Genomic DNA, 14,654 nt, shown 5'->3' with positions numbered 1-14,654 from the left:
GAGGGTCGCAGGTAAAGGCAACACAAACTAGGGGCTAATACACTCGGTGTCCAGACCCCGACTCTTCTAACACCCTGAGGACCAGGGTCAATGTGTGAGAACCATGCTTACCAGCTTGAGTGTAGCTCATTGTTAGCCCTCATACTTTGATATTCCAGTTTGCACACGCCTGGCCCGAGAGTCTCTGAACCAGTACCATGACCCTCGTGAGGTTATTTCCCATCCCAGCCTGTGACCCACGCTAGTCACCAACATTCTTCACCTGTTTAACTAGCAAGGCTTGCCCCAGGGAGCCCCTTTAAAGAGAGTCAGGACCCCTTATTAAGAAAGGGGTCACACTGTTCTCATTGCGATCATCTGCATAGGGTCCAGCCCCATACTTTATAAACCTTCCGTCTGGATTGCTTTGTCCTAGTCTCCGTAACTCCTCCCAGCCCTACCCTCTTCCAAGAACTCTGCCCTCCTCGAACCTGGTCTATCCACAGCCCCCTTTCTCCACCTGTCTGGGTGCACTCTCTCCAATCCCCTCATTAACCCTTTCTGCCTCTCTCTACCTCCCTCTCTCCTCCCTCAAAGGCCATTTTAAAAAAAAACCCACTTCTTTGGCCAGGCTTTTTGGTTGCACCTCCTAACGTCGGCACCTTTCCTATGTTCTTTGACCCTGTCAGTTCTTGTCTGATTGCACCTTTGTGACGTGCTTCCTGATGTGTTTTTTTTTGTGTGTTAATGGAGCCAGTGAAATGCAGGCTCTCGTTGTTGGGTTAAAAGTGATCCCTTTTCCAGAGAGGGAACCTTGGCATCGGAAGATTAAAGTGGCCTGGTTTTGGGAGGTTTTTTTTTTGAACACTGGTTTGAAAGGGATATTCTGGATGAGGTTCAGATAACAGTCAGTTTTGAGAGTTGGTTCAATATTCACACCCTGCTCTGCTCTGCTTGTATCAGCTGCCTTTGCTGAGCATCAGAGAGGATGCAGCACTCTCCGGCCTCGCTGCAGCCTTGGGCGCCGGATGGAAACTGATGGACGAGGCGAATTTTGGACTGGGTGGTAAGCTGGCGGGGAGGACCAACTGCCCTGATCTGCATTCCCTGAAAAAGCAGCTGGTTCTGTAAAAAGCGGGCAGTCCTCTGCAGCGGATGGGGACATCCTTAAACCTGGTCCGATATGTCCACGGGGTCGCTGAACAGCTCCGATTATCAGGGTGGGGGGAGTTGGGGAGGGGTGGGAGGGAAAGGGTTTGGGGGATGGCCCAGTTCCACCTCAATGCTGCCGTCCACAGGTTCAACGTGCCCGTGTCCCTTGATCTGCTAGTTTATTTCATGCTGAATTCTGAGGCTGATCCCCGTCATGACCTTCTGACCTTTGGAGGGGATCCTGCTGTGCGAGGTGAGGAGGAAAATAGGGAGGATTTACTCTGAAGGTGCACATTTAGGGTCCACCTGCTCAGTGGGAGCGATGGTACCAAGAGGTGGTTGACAGGTTCTCTCTTTGTCTCCCTGCAGGAGCTGCTGGTCCTTCCATCGATGACGCGATTGGGATGTTCATTTGTGCTTTCGTTCTGTACGGCACATTGAAATTTTTCTACTGGATATTTACTGTGAAAGGTAATTGCCTCGATGTAGATATTTTAACCTGTTTTGCTGATCAGGTTGATCTTCAGCCAGACTGTAGTCCCCGAATCGCAGTGGAGGCTGCAGACTCCCAGCCAAGGCACAGCTTCCAGCTCCAATTGCGGACTCTGTCCCCCTGTTTGAACAAAGAGCAAAGAAAAGTACAGCACAGGAACAGGCCCTTCGGCCCTCCAAGCCTGCGCCCATCATATTGCCTGTCAAACTAAAACATTTTGCACTTCCGGGGTCCGTATCCCTCTAATCCCATCCTATTCACATATTTGTCAAGCTGCCTCTTAAACACCACTATCGTACCTGCTTCCACCACCTCCTCTGGCAGCGAATTCCAGACACTCACTACACTCTGCGTAAAAAACTTGCCCCGCACATCTCCTCTATAGTTTTCTCCTCTCACCTTAAATCTATGTCCCCTCGTAATTGACTCTTCCACCCTGGGAAAAAGCTTCTGACTATCTACTCTGTCCATGCCACTCATAATTTTGTAAACTTCTATCAAGTCGCCCCTCAATCTCCGTCGCTCTAGTGAGAACAATCCGAGTTTCTCCAACCTCTCCTCATAGCTAATAACCTCCAGACCAGGCAGCACCATAGTAAACCTCCTCTGCACCCTCTCCAACGCCTCCATATCCTTCTGGTAATGTGGCGACCAGAATTGCACGCAATATTCCAAGTGTGGCCTAACCAAGGTTCTATACAGCTGCAGCATGACTTCCCAGCTTTTATACTCAATACCCCTGCCAATGAAGGCAAGCATGCCATATGCCTTCCTGACTACCTTATCCACCTGCGTTGCCACTTTTAGTGACCTGTGGACCTGTACACCCAGATCCCTCTGCCCATCGATGCACTTAAGGGTTCTGCCATTTACTGTATAATTCCTGCCTGTATTAGACCTTCCAAAATGCATTACCTCGCATTTGTCCGGATTAAACTCCATCTGCCATTTCTCCGCCCAAGTCTCTAACCGAACTATATCCCATTGTATCCTTTGACAATCCTCTTCACTATCTGCAACTCCTCCAGCCTTAGTGTCATCTGCAAACTTACTAATTAGCCCAGTTACATTTTCCTCCAAATCATTTGCGTATACTACAAACAGCAAAGGTCCCAGCACTGATCCCTGCGGAACTCCACTAGTCACAGCTCTCCATTCAGAAAAGCACCCTTCCACCGCTACCCTCTGTCTTCTATGACCAAGCCAATTCTGTATCCATTTGCCAGCTCACCTCTGATCCCGTGCGACTTTACCTTCTGTACCAGTTTGGACTGGATGATCGCAGAGTGGTGAGGAATTGAGGTCTTCGCAGAGGGTTCCATCGCTTGGTTATCGGCCATAGTTTTAGGCTAAGGGGTGATAGATTTAAATCAGAGATGAGGAGGAATTACTTTTTTCAAAGGGTTGTGAATCTGTGGAATTCACTACCTCGGAGTGCAGTGAATGCTGGGACGCTGAATAAATCTAAGGAGGAGATAGACAGATTTTTAATTAGTAACAGGTTGAAAGGTTATGGGGAGAGGGCGGGAAATTGGAGTTGAGGCCGAAATGAGATCAGCCATGATCGTAATGAATGGCGGGGCAGGCTCGAGGGGCTGAATGGCCTACTCCTGCTCTTAGTTCTTATGTTCTTATGTTATCTAAGAGCAGAAAGCATGAAGAGAATTGGTCAATTCATCTATGGTCCCACTCCCCCCAATCTCTGCAACCTCCTCCTGCCCCTATAACCCTCCCTATCTCTGTAACCTCCTCCTGCCCCTACACCCCTCCCTATCTCTGTAACCTCCTCCAGCCCCTATAACCCTCCCTATCTCTGTAACCTCCTCCTGCCCCTACACCCCTCCCTATCTCTGTAACCTCCTCCTGCCCCTATAACCCTCCCTATCTCTGTAACCTCCTACTGCCCCTACAACCCTCCCTATCTCTGCAACCTCCTCCTGCCCCTATAACCCTCCCTATCTCTGTAACCTCCTCCAGCCCCTATAACCCTCCCTATCTCTGCATCCTCCTCCAGCCCCTATAACCCTCCCTATCTCTGTAACCTCCTTCTGCCCCTATAACCCTCCCTATCTCTGTAACCTCCTCCAGCCCCTATAACCCTCCCCATCTCTGTAACCTCCTCCTGCCCCTACAACGCTCCCTATCTCTGCAACCTCCTCCTGCCCCTATAACCCTCCCTATCTCTGTAACCTCCTCCAGCCCCTATAACCCTCCCTATCTCTGCAACCTCCTCCAGCCCCTACATCCCTCCCTATCTCTGTAACGTCCTCCAGCCCCTACAACCCTCCCTATCTCTGCAACCTCCTCCTGCCCCTATAGCCCTCCCTACCTCTGCAACCTCCTCCTGCCCCTATAACCCCCCCTATCTCTGCAACCTCCTCCTGCCCCTATAACCCTCCCTATCTCTGTAACCTGCTCCTGCCCCTACAACCCTCCCTATCTCTGTAACCTCCTCCTGCCCCTACAACCCTCCCTATCTCTATAGCCTCCTCCATCCCTGACAACCATCCCTATCTCTGTAACCTCCTCCAGCCCCTAGAACCCCCCCCATCTCTATAACCTCCTCCATCCCTGACAACCCTCCCTATCTCTGTAACCTCCTCCAGCCCCTACACCCCTCCCTATCTCTGAAACCTCCTCCATTCCTGACAACCCTCCCTATCTCTGCAACCTCCTCCATTCCCGACAACCCTACCTCTCTCTCTGTCTTCCTTCTCTCCTTCTTCAATTGATCCTTTTTCCGTGCTTATAGTCACCTGTCCCAATATGTGTCAACTTCACCCTAAGTTCCTCTCCTGTGGAATCCTCGAGAGTCTGTCTGTTGTTAAAAGATCTGCATTGGAAGCATGTGGTTGTTGACAGAAGGAATGAAAGATCACACACAGACTGTATTTTACCTTTGTCTTTCAGTTTATCCTCTGGTGTTTAATTCGACAGAAGAAGGCAAGGTAAAAAGACAGCTGCAATATTTACATTCACTGAACCCACAAGTCATACAGTCACAGTTCAAAGTAACGTCTCCCTTTCGGAAGGTAGGGAGTTGCAGCTGATATGGACATTCTTGCTGGTTGGGGCAGTTCTGAAGGTGATGGCCCCTTCACTACAGGGCCCCAGAGTTAGACCCCTTTCCAGCAATGAACCTAGTAATTCACAGAGTCAGGACACAAGTTTGGAGCATCCTGGGGTGTTGGGTGTGTTCAAGGGGTTTAATTCCTGCCCTGGAGACAAGAGCATGGAATCTGAGCCAACAATTTGGTGCAGCACTGAGGTAGTCCTACCCATTCCCTCCCCACTCTCACCATTCCTGCACTCCTCCCCTTCCCATAGAATTGGGAGGCTCTGAAACACGTTCTGTCTGAGTCCCTCTGTGCAGGGAGAACTGTAGAACAAGATTCCAGTTGATGATGCTTACGTGGTGCCTGTCCTCTGCCACATTTTGACTGTTCTTGTCCCCCTGCCCATGGTTGGAGAGCCACTCACTATTGGGGCACCAACGAGAATAGTGCCCATGTAGGTAATGGGCTAAGAGTGCCCATGTGGGATGGTCGGCCAGAGAGAAAGGGAGAAATGGCATGAGCAAAAGCTTGCTGAGAGTGCTTTACCCTCTGACTGAGGTCGAATGATTGGTCATGAACACGGAGAGTCAGGGAGGGGAGGGACATTCTCTCTCAAATGTTGTTACATTCAGGACTGACGTAACCTTCTCTTACAGGAGAAAATAAACTAAATGGATGGGATGCTGTCACTGAAGAGCTCATGAATTGTTGGTAGGTATAAACTGGAATTCTAACCACTGCCTGGCATCAGCCCCGGTTACCATCAGACACGGCTTTCCACATTGACTAAATACTCGTGAGGTGAACACTGATATTCACCTCATCAGGACAGCAAATTTGGAGGAGCAACAACATTGGATAGGTGCCCAGCTAATCAATCCTATAGAAAACCACATCGACTTTCAAAAATACACAAACACACAAGCAAACAAGCAGAGCTCCATAATATAGTCAGAGTCTCATTGTGGACCAGGATTTATATCAGACCCGGAGTCACTGTGGACCGGTCTCTATACTAGAACCAGACTCACTGTGGTCCGGTCTCTATACTAGACCCGGACTCACTGTGGACCGGTCTCTATACTAGAACCAGACTCACTGTGGACCAGTCGCTATACTAGAACCAGACTCACTGTGCACTGGTCTCTATACCAGAACCAGACTCACTGTGGACTGGTGTCTATACTAGACCCAGACTCACTGTGGACCGGTCTCTATACTAGACCCAGACTCACTGTGGACCGGTCTCTATACTAGAACCAGACTCACTGTGGACCGGTCTCTATACTAGAACCAGACTCACTGTGGGCTGGTCTCTATACTAGAACCAGACTCACTGTGGACCGGTCTCTATAACTAGACCCAGACTCACTGTGGACCGGTCTCTATACTAGAACCAGACTCACTGTGGACCGGTCTCTATACTAGAACCAGACTCACTGTAGACCGGTCTCTATACTAGAACCAGACTCACTGTGGACCGGTCTCTATACTAGAACCAGACTCACTGTGGACTGGTCTCTGTACTAGAACCAGACTGACTGTGGACTGGTCTCTATATTAGACCCGGACTCACTGTGGACAGGTGTCTATACTAGACCCGGACTCACTGTGGACAGGTCTCTATACTAGAACCAGACTCACTGTGGACCAGTCTCTATACTAGACCCGGACTCACTGTGGACAGGTGTCTATACTAGACCCGGACTCACTGTGGACTGGTCTCTATACTAGACCCAGACTCATTGTGGACCGGTCTCTATACTAGAACCAGACTCACTGTGGACCAGTCTCTATACTAGAACCAGACTGACTGTGGACAGGTGTCTATACTAGACCCGGACTCACTGTGGACTGGTCTCTATACTAGACCCAGACTCACTGTGGACCGGTCTCTATACTAGACCCGGACTCACTGTGAACCGGTCTCTATACTAGAACCAGACTCACTGTGGACCGGTCTCTATACTAGAACCAGACTCACTGTGCACTGGTCTCTATACTAGACCCAGACTCACTGTGGACCGGTCTCTATACCAGAACCAGACTCACTATGGACCGGTCTCTATACTAGAACCAGACTCACTGTGGACCGGTCTCTATACTAGAACCAGACTCACTGTGGACCGGTCTGTATACTAGAACCAGACTCACTGTGGGCTGGTCTCTATACTAGAACCAGACTCACTCTGGACCGGTCTCTATACTAGAACCAGACTCACTGTGGACTGGTCTCTATACTAGAACCAGACTCACTGTGGACCGGTCTCTATACTAGAACCAGACTCACTGTGGACCGGTCTCTATACTAGAACCAGACTCACTGTGGACCGGTCTGTATACTAGACCCAGACTCACTGTGGACTGGTCTCTATACTAGAACCAGACTCACTGTGGACCGGTCTCTATACTAGAACCAGACTCACTGTGGACTGGTCTCTATACTAGAACCAGACTCACTGTGGACCAGTGTCTATACTAGACCCAGACTCACTGTGGACCGGTCTCTATACTAGAACCAGACTCACTGTGGACCGGTCTCTATACTAGAACCAGACTCACTGTGGACTGGTCTCTATACTAGAACCAGACTCACTGTGGACCAGTGTCTATACTAGACCCAGACTCACTGTGGACCGGTCTCTATACCAGAACCAGACTCACTATGGACCGGTCTCTATACTAGAACCAGACTCACTGTGGACCGGTCTCTATACTAGAACCAGACTCACTGTGGACCGGTCTGTATACTAGAACCAGACTCACTGTGGGCTGGTCTCTATACTAGAACCAGACTCACTCTGGACCGGTCTCTATACTAGAACCAGACTCACTGTGGACTGGTCTCTATACTAGAACCAGACTCACTGTGGACCGGTCTCTATACTAGAACCAGACTCACTGTGGACCGGTCTCTATACTAGAACCAGACTCACTGTGGACCGGTCTGTATACTAGACCCAGACTCACTGTGGACTGGTCTCTATACTAGAACCAGACTCACTGTGGACCGGTCTCTATACTAGAACCAGACTCACTGTGGACCGGTCTCTATACTAGACCCAGACTCACTGTGTACTGGTCTCTATACTAGAACCAGACTCACTGTGGACCGGTCTCTATACTAGAACCAGACTCACTGTGGACCGGTCTGTATACTAGACCCAGACTCACTGTGGACTGGTCTCTATACTAGAACCAGACTCACTGTGGACCGGTCTCTATACTAGAACCAGACTCACTGTGGACTGGTCTCTATACTAGAACCAGACTCACTGTGGACCAGTGTCTATACTGGACCCAGACTCACTGTGGACCGGTCTCTATACTAGAACCAGACTCACTGTGGACTGGTCTCTGTACTAGAACCAGACTGACTGTGGACTGGTCTCTATATTAGACCCGGACTCACTGTGGACAGGTGTCTATACTAGACCCGGACTCACTGTGGACAGGTCTCTATACTAGAACCAGACTCACTGTGGACCAGTCTCTATACTAGACCCGGACTCACTGTGGACAGGTGTCTATACTAGACCCAGACTCACTGTGGAATGGTCTCTATACTAGACCCAGACTCACTGTGGACCGGTGTCTATACTAGAACCAGACTCACTGGACACAGACTCATGTCGACCTGCCTGTCTGTTAGATTGGGTAAGTATGGTCAGTGTGTGAAGTTGCTGATTGCCGTGTACACTACCTGCTTGTAACTGTGTTCTGTATGTTCACTATCACTGGTTCAACCTAAAGGCATGACCCTTGTTGTTTGTGGTCAGAAACTGTCGGAAGGTGGGGCTGCCACAGGAATTGCAGTGTCCAGTTGTCCTTGTGAAGGTGCTGGCCGAACCTTTCCTCTTGCAATGCAGTAAGATGTATTTGTTTGTGTTACAGGTCCAGCTGAAGCAGTGACCTGGCTACTGAATTGCTCTCATTCTTGGTCCCGATAATTTTTGTACCACGCCAATTTTCCATGTTCTCCCTGTTATATTTTTTTCACATGCTTTTGTGAAGTTTGCTTTGATAGAACAGTTCCATGGGGCAGAATTTTACAAAGTGGGTTGAGCTGTTCAAAAGTCTCATTGACTCCCGCGGGGCTGTGAAATGTAAAATTCTGCCCGTGGTATCAGAATGGATCTTGTAAATATTTCTGTGAAGTTAGCATTGAAGACTCAAAATCAGCCTGACTCAAATCGCTCGGGCCCTCAGCACGCCACTGTTTTTGGGTAATTTATTGAAAATTAAGAAACGTTGAGAAGAATAATCCCTCAATTTCTATGTTTCTGTGACACTGTATTGACAGTTGTAAGATTTTTTCTCATCATTCTTTCAAGTATAATCGAGATTGTTTTGAGAACACTGTACTAACAATAATGCTATTGCCGGGATGCTCAGAGCCATGATATGATATGACATAAATATTAGCTTCCCAGATAGAAACTCTAGAAGTTATTTTCGTTTCCGATCGCCACAATTAGTTTCTCAGCCTTAGATTCAAAGCTCTCCATTGTTTCACCTCTCTCTAGCTCTGTGACCAACTCCCTACAGCCCTCTGACGTCTCTGCATCCTCCCAATTCCAGCCTCTTGTTCACCCTGGATTTTAATCGCTCCGCCATTGGTGGCCGTGCTTTCAACTTGCCCGTGTCCGCAGCCCAGGAATTCGCACCCTAAACCTCTCCACCTTTTTCTCTCCTCCTCCTTCTACCTATTTGGCTAATCTTTTGATGACGTTTGCTAGTGTCTCCTTCTTTGCCCAGGTGAGGATTTATGCGAAATCACATCCTTACCCCTACAATCAGAATGGTGGCATTGAGATTGTGTGGAATGCGGTGGGAGGCACAAGGTGAACATGTTGATTGTGGGAATGGGAATGATAATTGAAGTGGTGAATTGAAGAGGGAAGTCAGACAGACCAATTGGAGATGTTCAACCCAGTGCTCGGTTTTGTTTATGACATTTCCAATACTTAAGACATCACAGGGCCAGCACCATTGAGGAGCCCAGCATGGAATCAGAGGCAGCATTGCTGCACATGTCTGCACTTCCTGTAAGAATAATGTGGTGTTGCTTGTCAATCATTAACCTGCAGCCCTTTCTCTCAGTGACCTGCTATGCTGTTACTATCACTCTAAGTGAAATCGATGTGGGGCATCATTGGAATCTAATTCAGCAGGTTTAAAACCTGGGGAACTGGGAGCAAGCCTGCATTTACACACAGGTCCCGTGGTGCTTTCTATCGTTCCCAAGGTTTCCCTATGGAGGGGGCGGCAATAGATGAAAATTGCCCCCATTATCCTCTCTCTCTGCAGGTGTGTCCCCGGCTGTCTGAGATGAACATTGAAAACAGCCACCTCAGATCTTAATCAACTGCTTCAGTCCCTTTCTCCCAGTGATTTTCCCACTTTATTGTCTTCCATTTCGGAGCCATTTTCAATTCTCTTCTCTCTGTCCACAACCGGGCTCAGATGGCGTTACATACCTTTCACCAATTTGTCACTTCAGCCGCGTGTTGTTTTACGAAAGTTTCCTTTGTGATAGTATTTTGCTGACATGTTCCCCTCCATCTCTCCATCCTATTCAAACTTTTCATTACGTTTGAGTTTCGACTACTGATAAACAGTCCGCACTGGGTCCATTAACTTGCCCTGTTACAGATGTTGACATCATTTTCTTTGCAATTAGCTTTTCCCATTTATCTCTGCTGGGTTTGTTTTTTTAAATTGTCTGTATAGAAATTTCAATCTGTGTAAACCAGACAACAGAATTTTTTTTTTAAAATAAAATTTAATTTTCTCTCCACCTACTTCTGTGTCTCATGATCTGTGGGCGACCAGTTGCTCACTCAAGAATCTCAAGACCCCCCCAGGACAAAGCTTGATTGGCACCCCATCCACAAACATTCACTCCCTCCACCACCGACGCACAGTAGCAGCAGTGTGTGTACTATCTACAAGATGCACTGCAGGAACTCGCCAAAGCTCATTAGACAGCACCTTCCAAACCCACGACCACTACCATCTAGAAGGACAGGGGCAGCAGACACATGGGAACACCACCACCTGGAAGTTCCCCATCCCTATACTCACCATCCTGACTTGGAAATATATCGCCGTTCCTTCACTGTCGCTGGGTCAAAATCCTGGAGCTCCCTCCCTAACAGCACGTGGGTGTACCTACACCACAGGGACTGCAGCGGCTCAAGAAGGCAGCTCACCACCACCTTCTCAAGGGGCAATTAGGGATGGGCAAAACTGCTGGCCCAGCCAGTGACACCCACATCCCATGAAAAAAATTAATTTGATGGATTTTCCCCCTGAACAGAAATCAAGATGGGAGAACATGAATAAGGCATCGGAAATTTCCAATATCAGAAGAGTGGTGAAGGATGGATTGTTTTGGGAGCTCCCTCGGGATGGAGACTACTTGGATATAAGCTTGTCATTGGATCAGTGCTCCTCCATGTTGAACACCACTTGGAGTGGGCACTGAGGGTGGAAAGGGCGCAGAATGTACTCTGGGTGGGGGGCTTCAGTGTCCATCACCAAGAGTGGCTCGGTAGCACCACTACTGACTGAGCTGGCTGAGTCCTAAAGGACATAGCTGCTGGACTGGGTCTGCAGCAGGTGGTGAGGAAACCAACAAGAGGGAAAAATATGCTTGACCCCATCCTCACCAACCTGCCTGCCGCAGATGCTCTGACCATGACAGTATTGGTAGGAGTGATCGCCACACAGTCCTTGTGGAGACAAAGTCCCACCTTCACATTGAGGATCCCCTCCATCGTGTTGTGTGGCACTACCACTGTGCTAAATGGGATCGATTTTGAACTCAAGACTGAGCATCCATGAGGCGCTGTGGGCCATCAGCAGCAGCAGAATTGTACTCGAACACAATCTGTAACCTCATGGCCCAGCATATCCCCCACTCTACCATTACCATCAAGCCAGGGGATCAACCCTGGTTCAATGAAGAGTGCAGGAGGGCATGTCAGGAGCAGCACCAGACATACCTAAAAATGAGGTGTCAACCTGGTGAAGCTATAACACAGGACTACATGCGTGTCAAACAGCATAAGCAGCAAGCGATAGTGTCACAAAATTATCATACTTTTCATAATGTTATTGTAGGCTTATGGGTGTGAGGGAGGATGGTTCTGTCTGTGTGACTTGATTTAATTAGAGTAGAAACACTTAGACTACAAGATTGAAGTTAACGAAAGAGTTAGATGTAAAGCAGACTTTTGCAGTTGAGATGGATACGTTAGGCTGAGGGTTTCACAGATAGGGTGCAAAAGAAGTTTACATTCTTAGATAAGTGAAGGGGTTTTCCGATTTTCAAAGGGATGGTGTAATGTTTACAACTAACAAGATAAGTAAGACAAAGCAATGTGTTTATTTTTCCCACAAGTGACCGTGATATTGACATGAAAGGTTTTTATATTATGGGAAAAGTAAATTTCCAAAGAGATGTACAACAATAGGATATTACACATTAAAGAGAGAGAAACATATGCAAAGAAGGATGGAGGACTATGTTGGGGTGGCCATGTAAAACCTGGATAGGTACACCATGTGACGCCGATTTGGAGGATGCCACTCTGAAGAAGAAATGCTGCTTCAGTAACTAAAGTTGTGTTAAAAAAAATTGGGATTCCACTGTCGAGTGGGTGTTGTGGTAACCTTGCTGGATTGCATGTTTAAATTGAAAATTTACTTTGGACTGTTGCCTTAAAGGAGGTGTGTAAATGGGAGTCAGGTTAGTTAGGGGTTTTGGGATTTGTTATAATAATAAGTAACTGTAATCTTGAAATCTTTTCTTTTGTTAATAAACATTTTAATTTATTCTTTAAAAATCTCTGAAGTTGTTAGTGGACTCATGACTTCTGAATTCAGTGCACAAATCTTCACATAATAAATATTATTAAGTGCTCCTTAGGCAGCACTTTCCAAACACATGACCACTACCATCTAGAAGGACAAGGGCAGCAGACACACGGGAACACCACCGCCTGGAAGTCCGTCTCCAAGTCACTCACCATTCTGACTAGGAAATATTTGCTGTTCCTTCACTGTCGCTGGGTGAAAATCTTGGAACTCCTTCCTAACAGCACAGTGGGTGTACCTGCACCACACGGACTGCAGCGGTTTAAAAAGGCAGCCCACCAACACTGACTCAAAGGTAATTAGGAATAGGCAATAAATGCTGCTTGGCCAGAGATACCCACACACAATGAATTAATTTTAAAATTGTCTTAGGAGATTTCTGTGTTCAGATCAAACGACAATTCGCTGCACATGGAAGCAGGCGGCGTTGGCCAAAGAAAGCCTTAATCTTTATGACAACCAGCCGTGGGCTTGGGTAAGAGACAATGAAGCAGTAAGCCCTGTGACCAAGGGCTTAGAGAATCCTTAGCAATCAGTACATTACGCCTGAGGGCTTTGATAAGGAGGAACAGCTAGATATTGTGGCTGATATTTAGGTCAGAATGAACAAACAGCATCTTATGTTGCGAGAGGAGTTTATTTTAAAAAGAGCGTGGGGAGCGAGGGGAGTTTATTTTAAAAAGAGCGTGGGGAGCGAGGGGAGTTTATTTTAAAAAGAGCGCAGAGATTGAAAATAAAAGGAGGGGAAGCTGAAGAGGAGCGGCCAGTGTGTGAGTGGCCAGTGTGCGAGTGGCCAGTGTGCGAGTGGCCAGTGTGTGAGTGGCCCAGTGTGTGAGCGGCCAGTGTGTGAGTGGCCCAGTGTGTGAGTGGCCCAGTGTGTGAGTGACCCAGTGTGTGAGTGACCCAGTGTGTGAGTGGCCCAGTGTGTGAGCGGCCAGTGTGCGAGTGGCCAGTGTGCGAGCGGCCAGTGTGTGAGCGGCCAGTGTGTGAGCGGCCAGTGTGTGAGTGGCCCAGTGTGTGAGTGACCCAGTGTGTGAGTGAGCCAGTGTGTGAGCGGCCAGTGTGTGAGTGAGCCAGTGTGTGAGCAGCCAGTGTGTGAGCAGCCCAGTGAAGAAGTGGAGCTTTGAGGCTTTGGCTCGAGAGGCTTCGGCGAGCGGAGGCTGAGGACGAGTTTGCTCCCAGTGAGGTAAGGCCGGGTAAGTTCCTGTAATTAAATTAGGAGTAGGTAATGGAGGCAGCAGGGGGCAGTTGAGTGCTCCGAATGCAGCATGTGGGAAGTCATGGACAGCACAATTGTCCCTGATGACTACACCTGCAAAAGGTGCATCCAGCTGCAGCTCCTGACAAACCGAGTTAGGGAACTGGAGCTGGATCTGGATAAACTTCAGATCATATGGGAGGCAGAGGCAGTAATAGACAGGAGTTTCAGGGAGACAGTCACCCCTAAAAGTCAGGAGGCAGGCAGCTGGGTGACTGTCAGGAGAGGGAAGGGGAATAGACAGAAAGAGCAGAGCACCCCTGTGGCCGTTCCCATCAACAATAGGTATACCGTTTTGGGACAACCTACCAGGGATAAGTTGTAGTGGTCGCGTCTCTGGCACTGAGGCTGGACCCTCAGCTCAGAAAGGAGGGAGGGAAAAGAGGAGAGCAGTAGTGATAGGGGATTCGATAGTTAGGGGGACAGATAAGAGGTTCTGTGGGAGAGATCGAGAATCCCGGATGGTCTGTTGCCTCCCTGGTGCCAGGGTCCGCGATATCTCGGATCGAGTTCTCAGTATTCTCAGGAGGGAGGGTGAACAGCCAGATGTCGTGGTCCATGTAGGGACCAATGACGTGGATAGGAAGGAGGAGGAGGTCCTGCAAAGAGAGTTTAGGGAGTTAGGTGCAAAGTTGAAGGACAGGACCTCCAGGGTTGCGATCTCAGGAGTGCTACCCGTGCCACGTGCTAGTGAGGCTATAAATAGGAGGATAATGCAGCTAAATACGTGGCTAAGGAGATGGTGCAGGAGGGAGGGCTTCATGTTTCTGGACAATTGGGCTCTGTTCCAGGGAAGGTGGGACCTGTTCCGACGGGACGGTTTGCACCTGAA

At 48.5% G+C, this 14,654-nt stretch overlaps 1 long non-coding RNA gene across 1 annotated transcript; it reads left to right on the top strand.

The window, feature by feature from the left end:
• Positions 1-1,496: 1,496 nt before the first annotated feature.
• Positions 1,497-10,484, top strand: LOC144676724 (uncharacterized). Its single transcript, XR_013575407.1, has 4 exons — positions 1,497-1,602; positions 4,535-4,572; positions 5,337-5,387; positions 8,575-10,484. It is a non-coding gene; the product is annotated as an uncharacterized LOC144676724 (long non-coding RNA).
• The last annotated feature ends 4,170 nt before the right edge of the window (positions 10,485-14,654 follow it).

Source organism: Cetorhinus maximus, unplaced genomic scaffold (genome assembly GCF_964194155.1).
Source record: "Cetorhinus maximus unplaced genomic scaffold, sCetMax3.hap1.1 HAP1_SCAFFOLD_1853, whole genome shotgun sequence".
Lineage (NCBI taxonomy): Eukaryota > Metazoa > Chordata > Chondrichthyes > Lamniformes > Cetorhinidae > Cetorhinus > Cetorhinus maximus.
The sequence above is the reverse complement of the archived record's forward strand: the minus strand, read 5'-3'. Positions and strand labels throughout refer to the sequence as shown.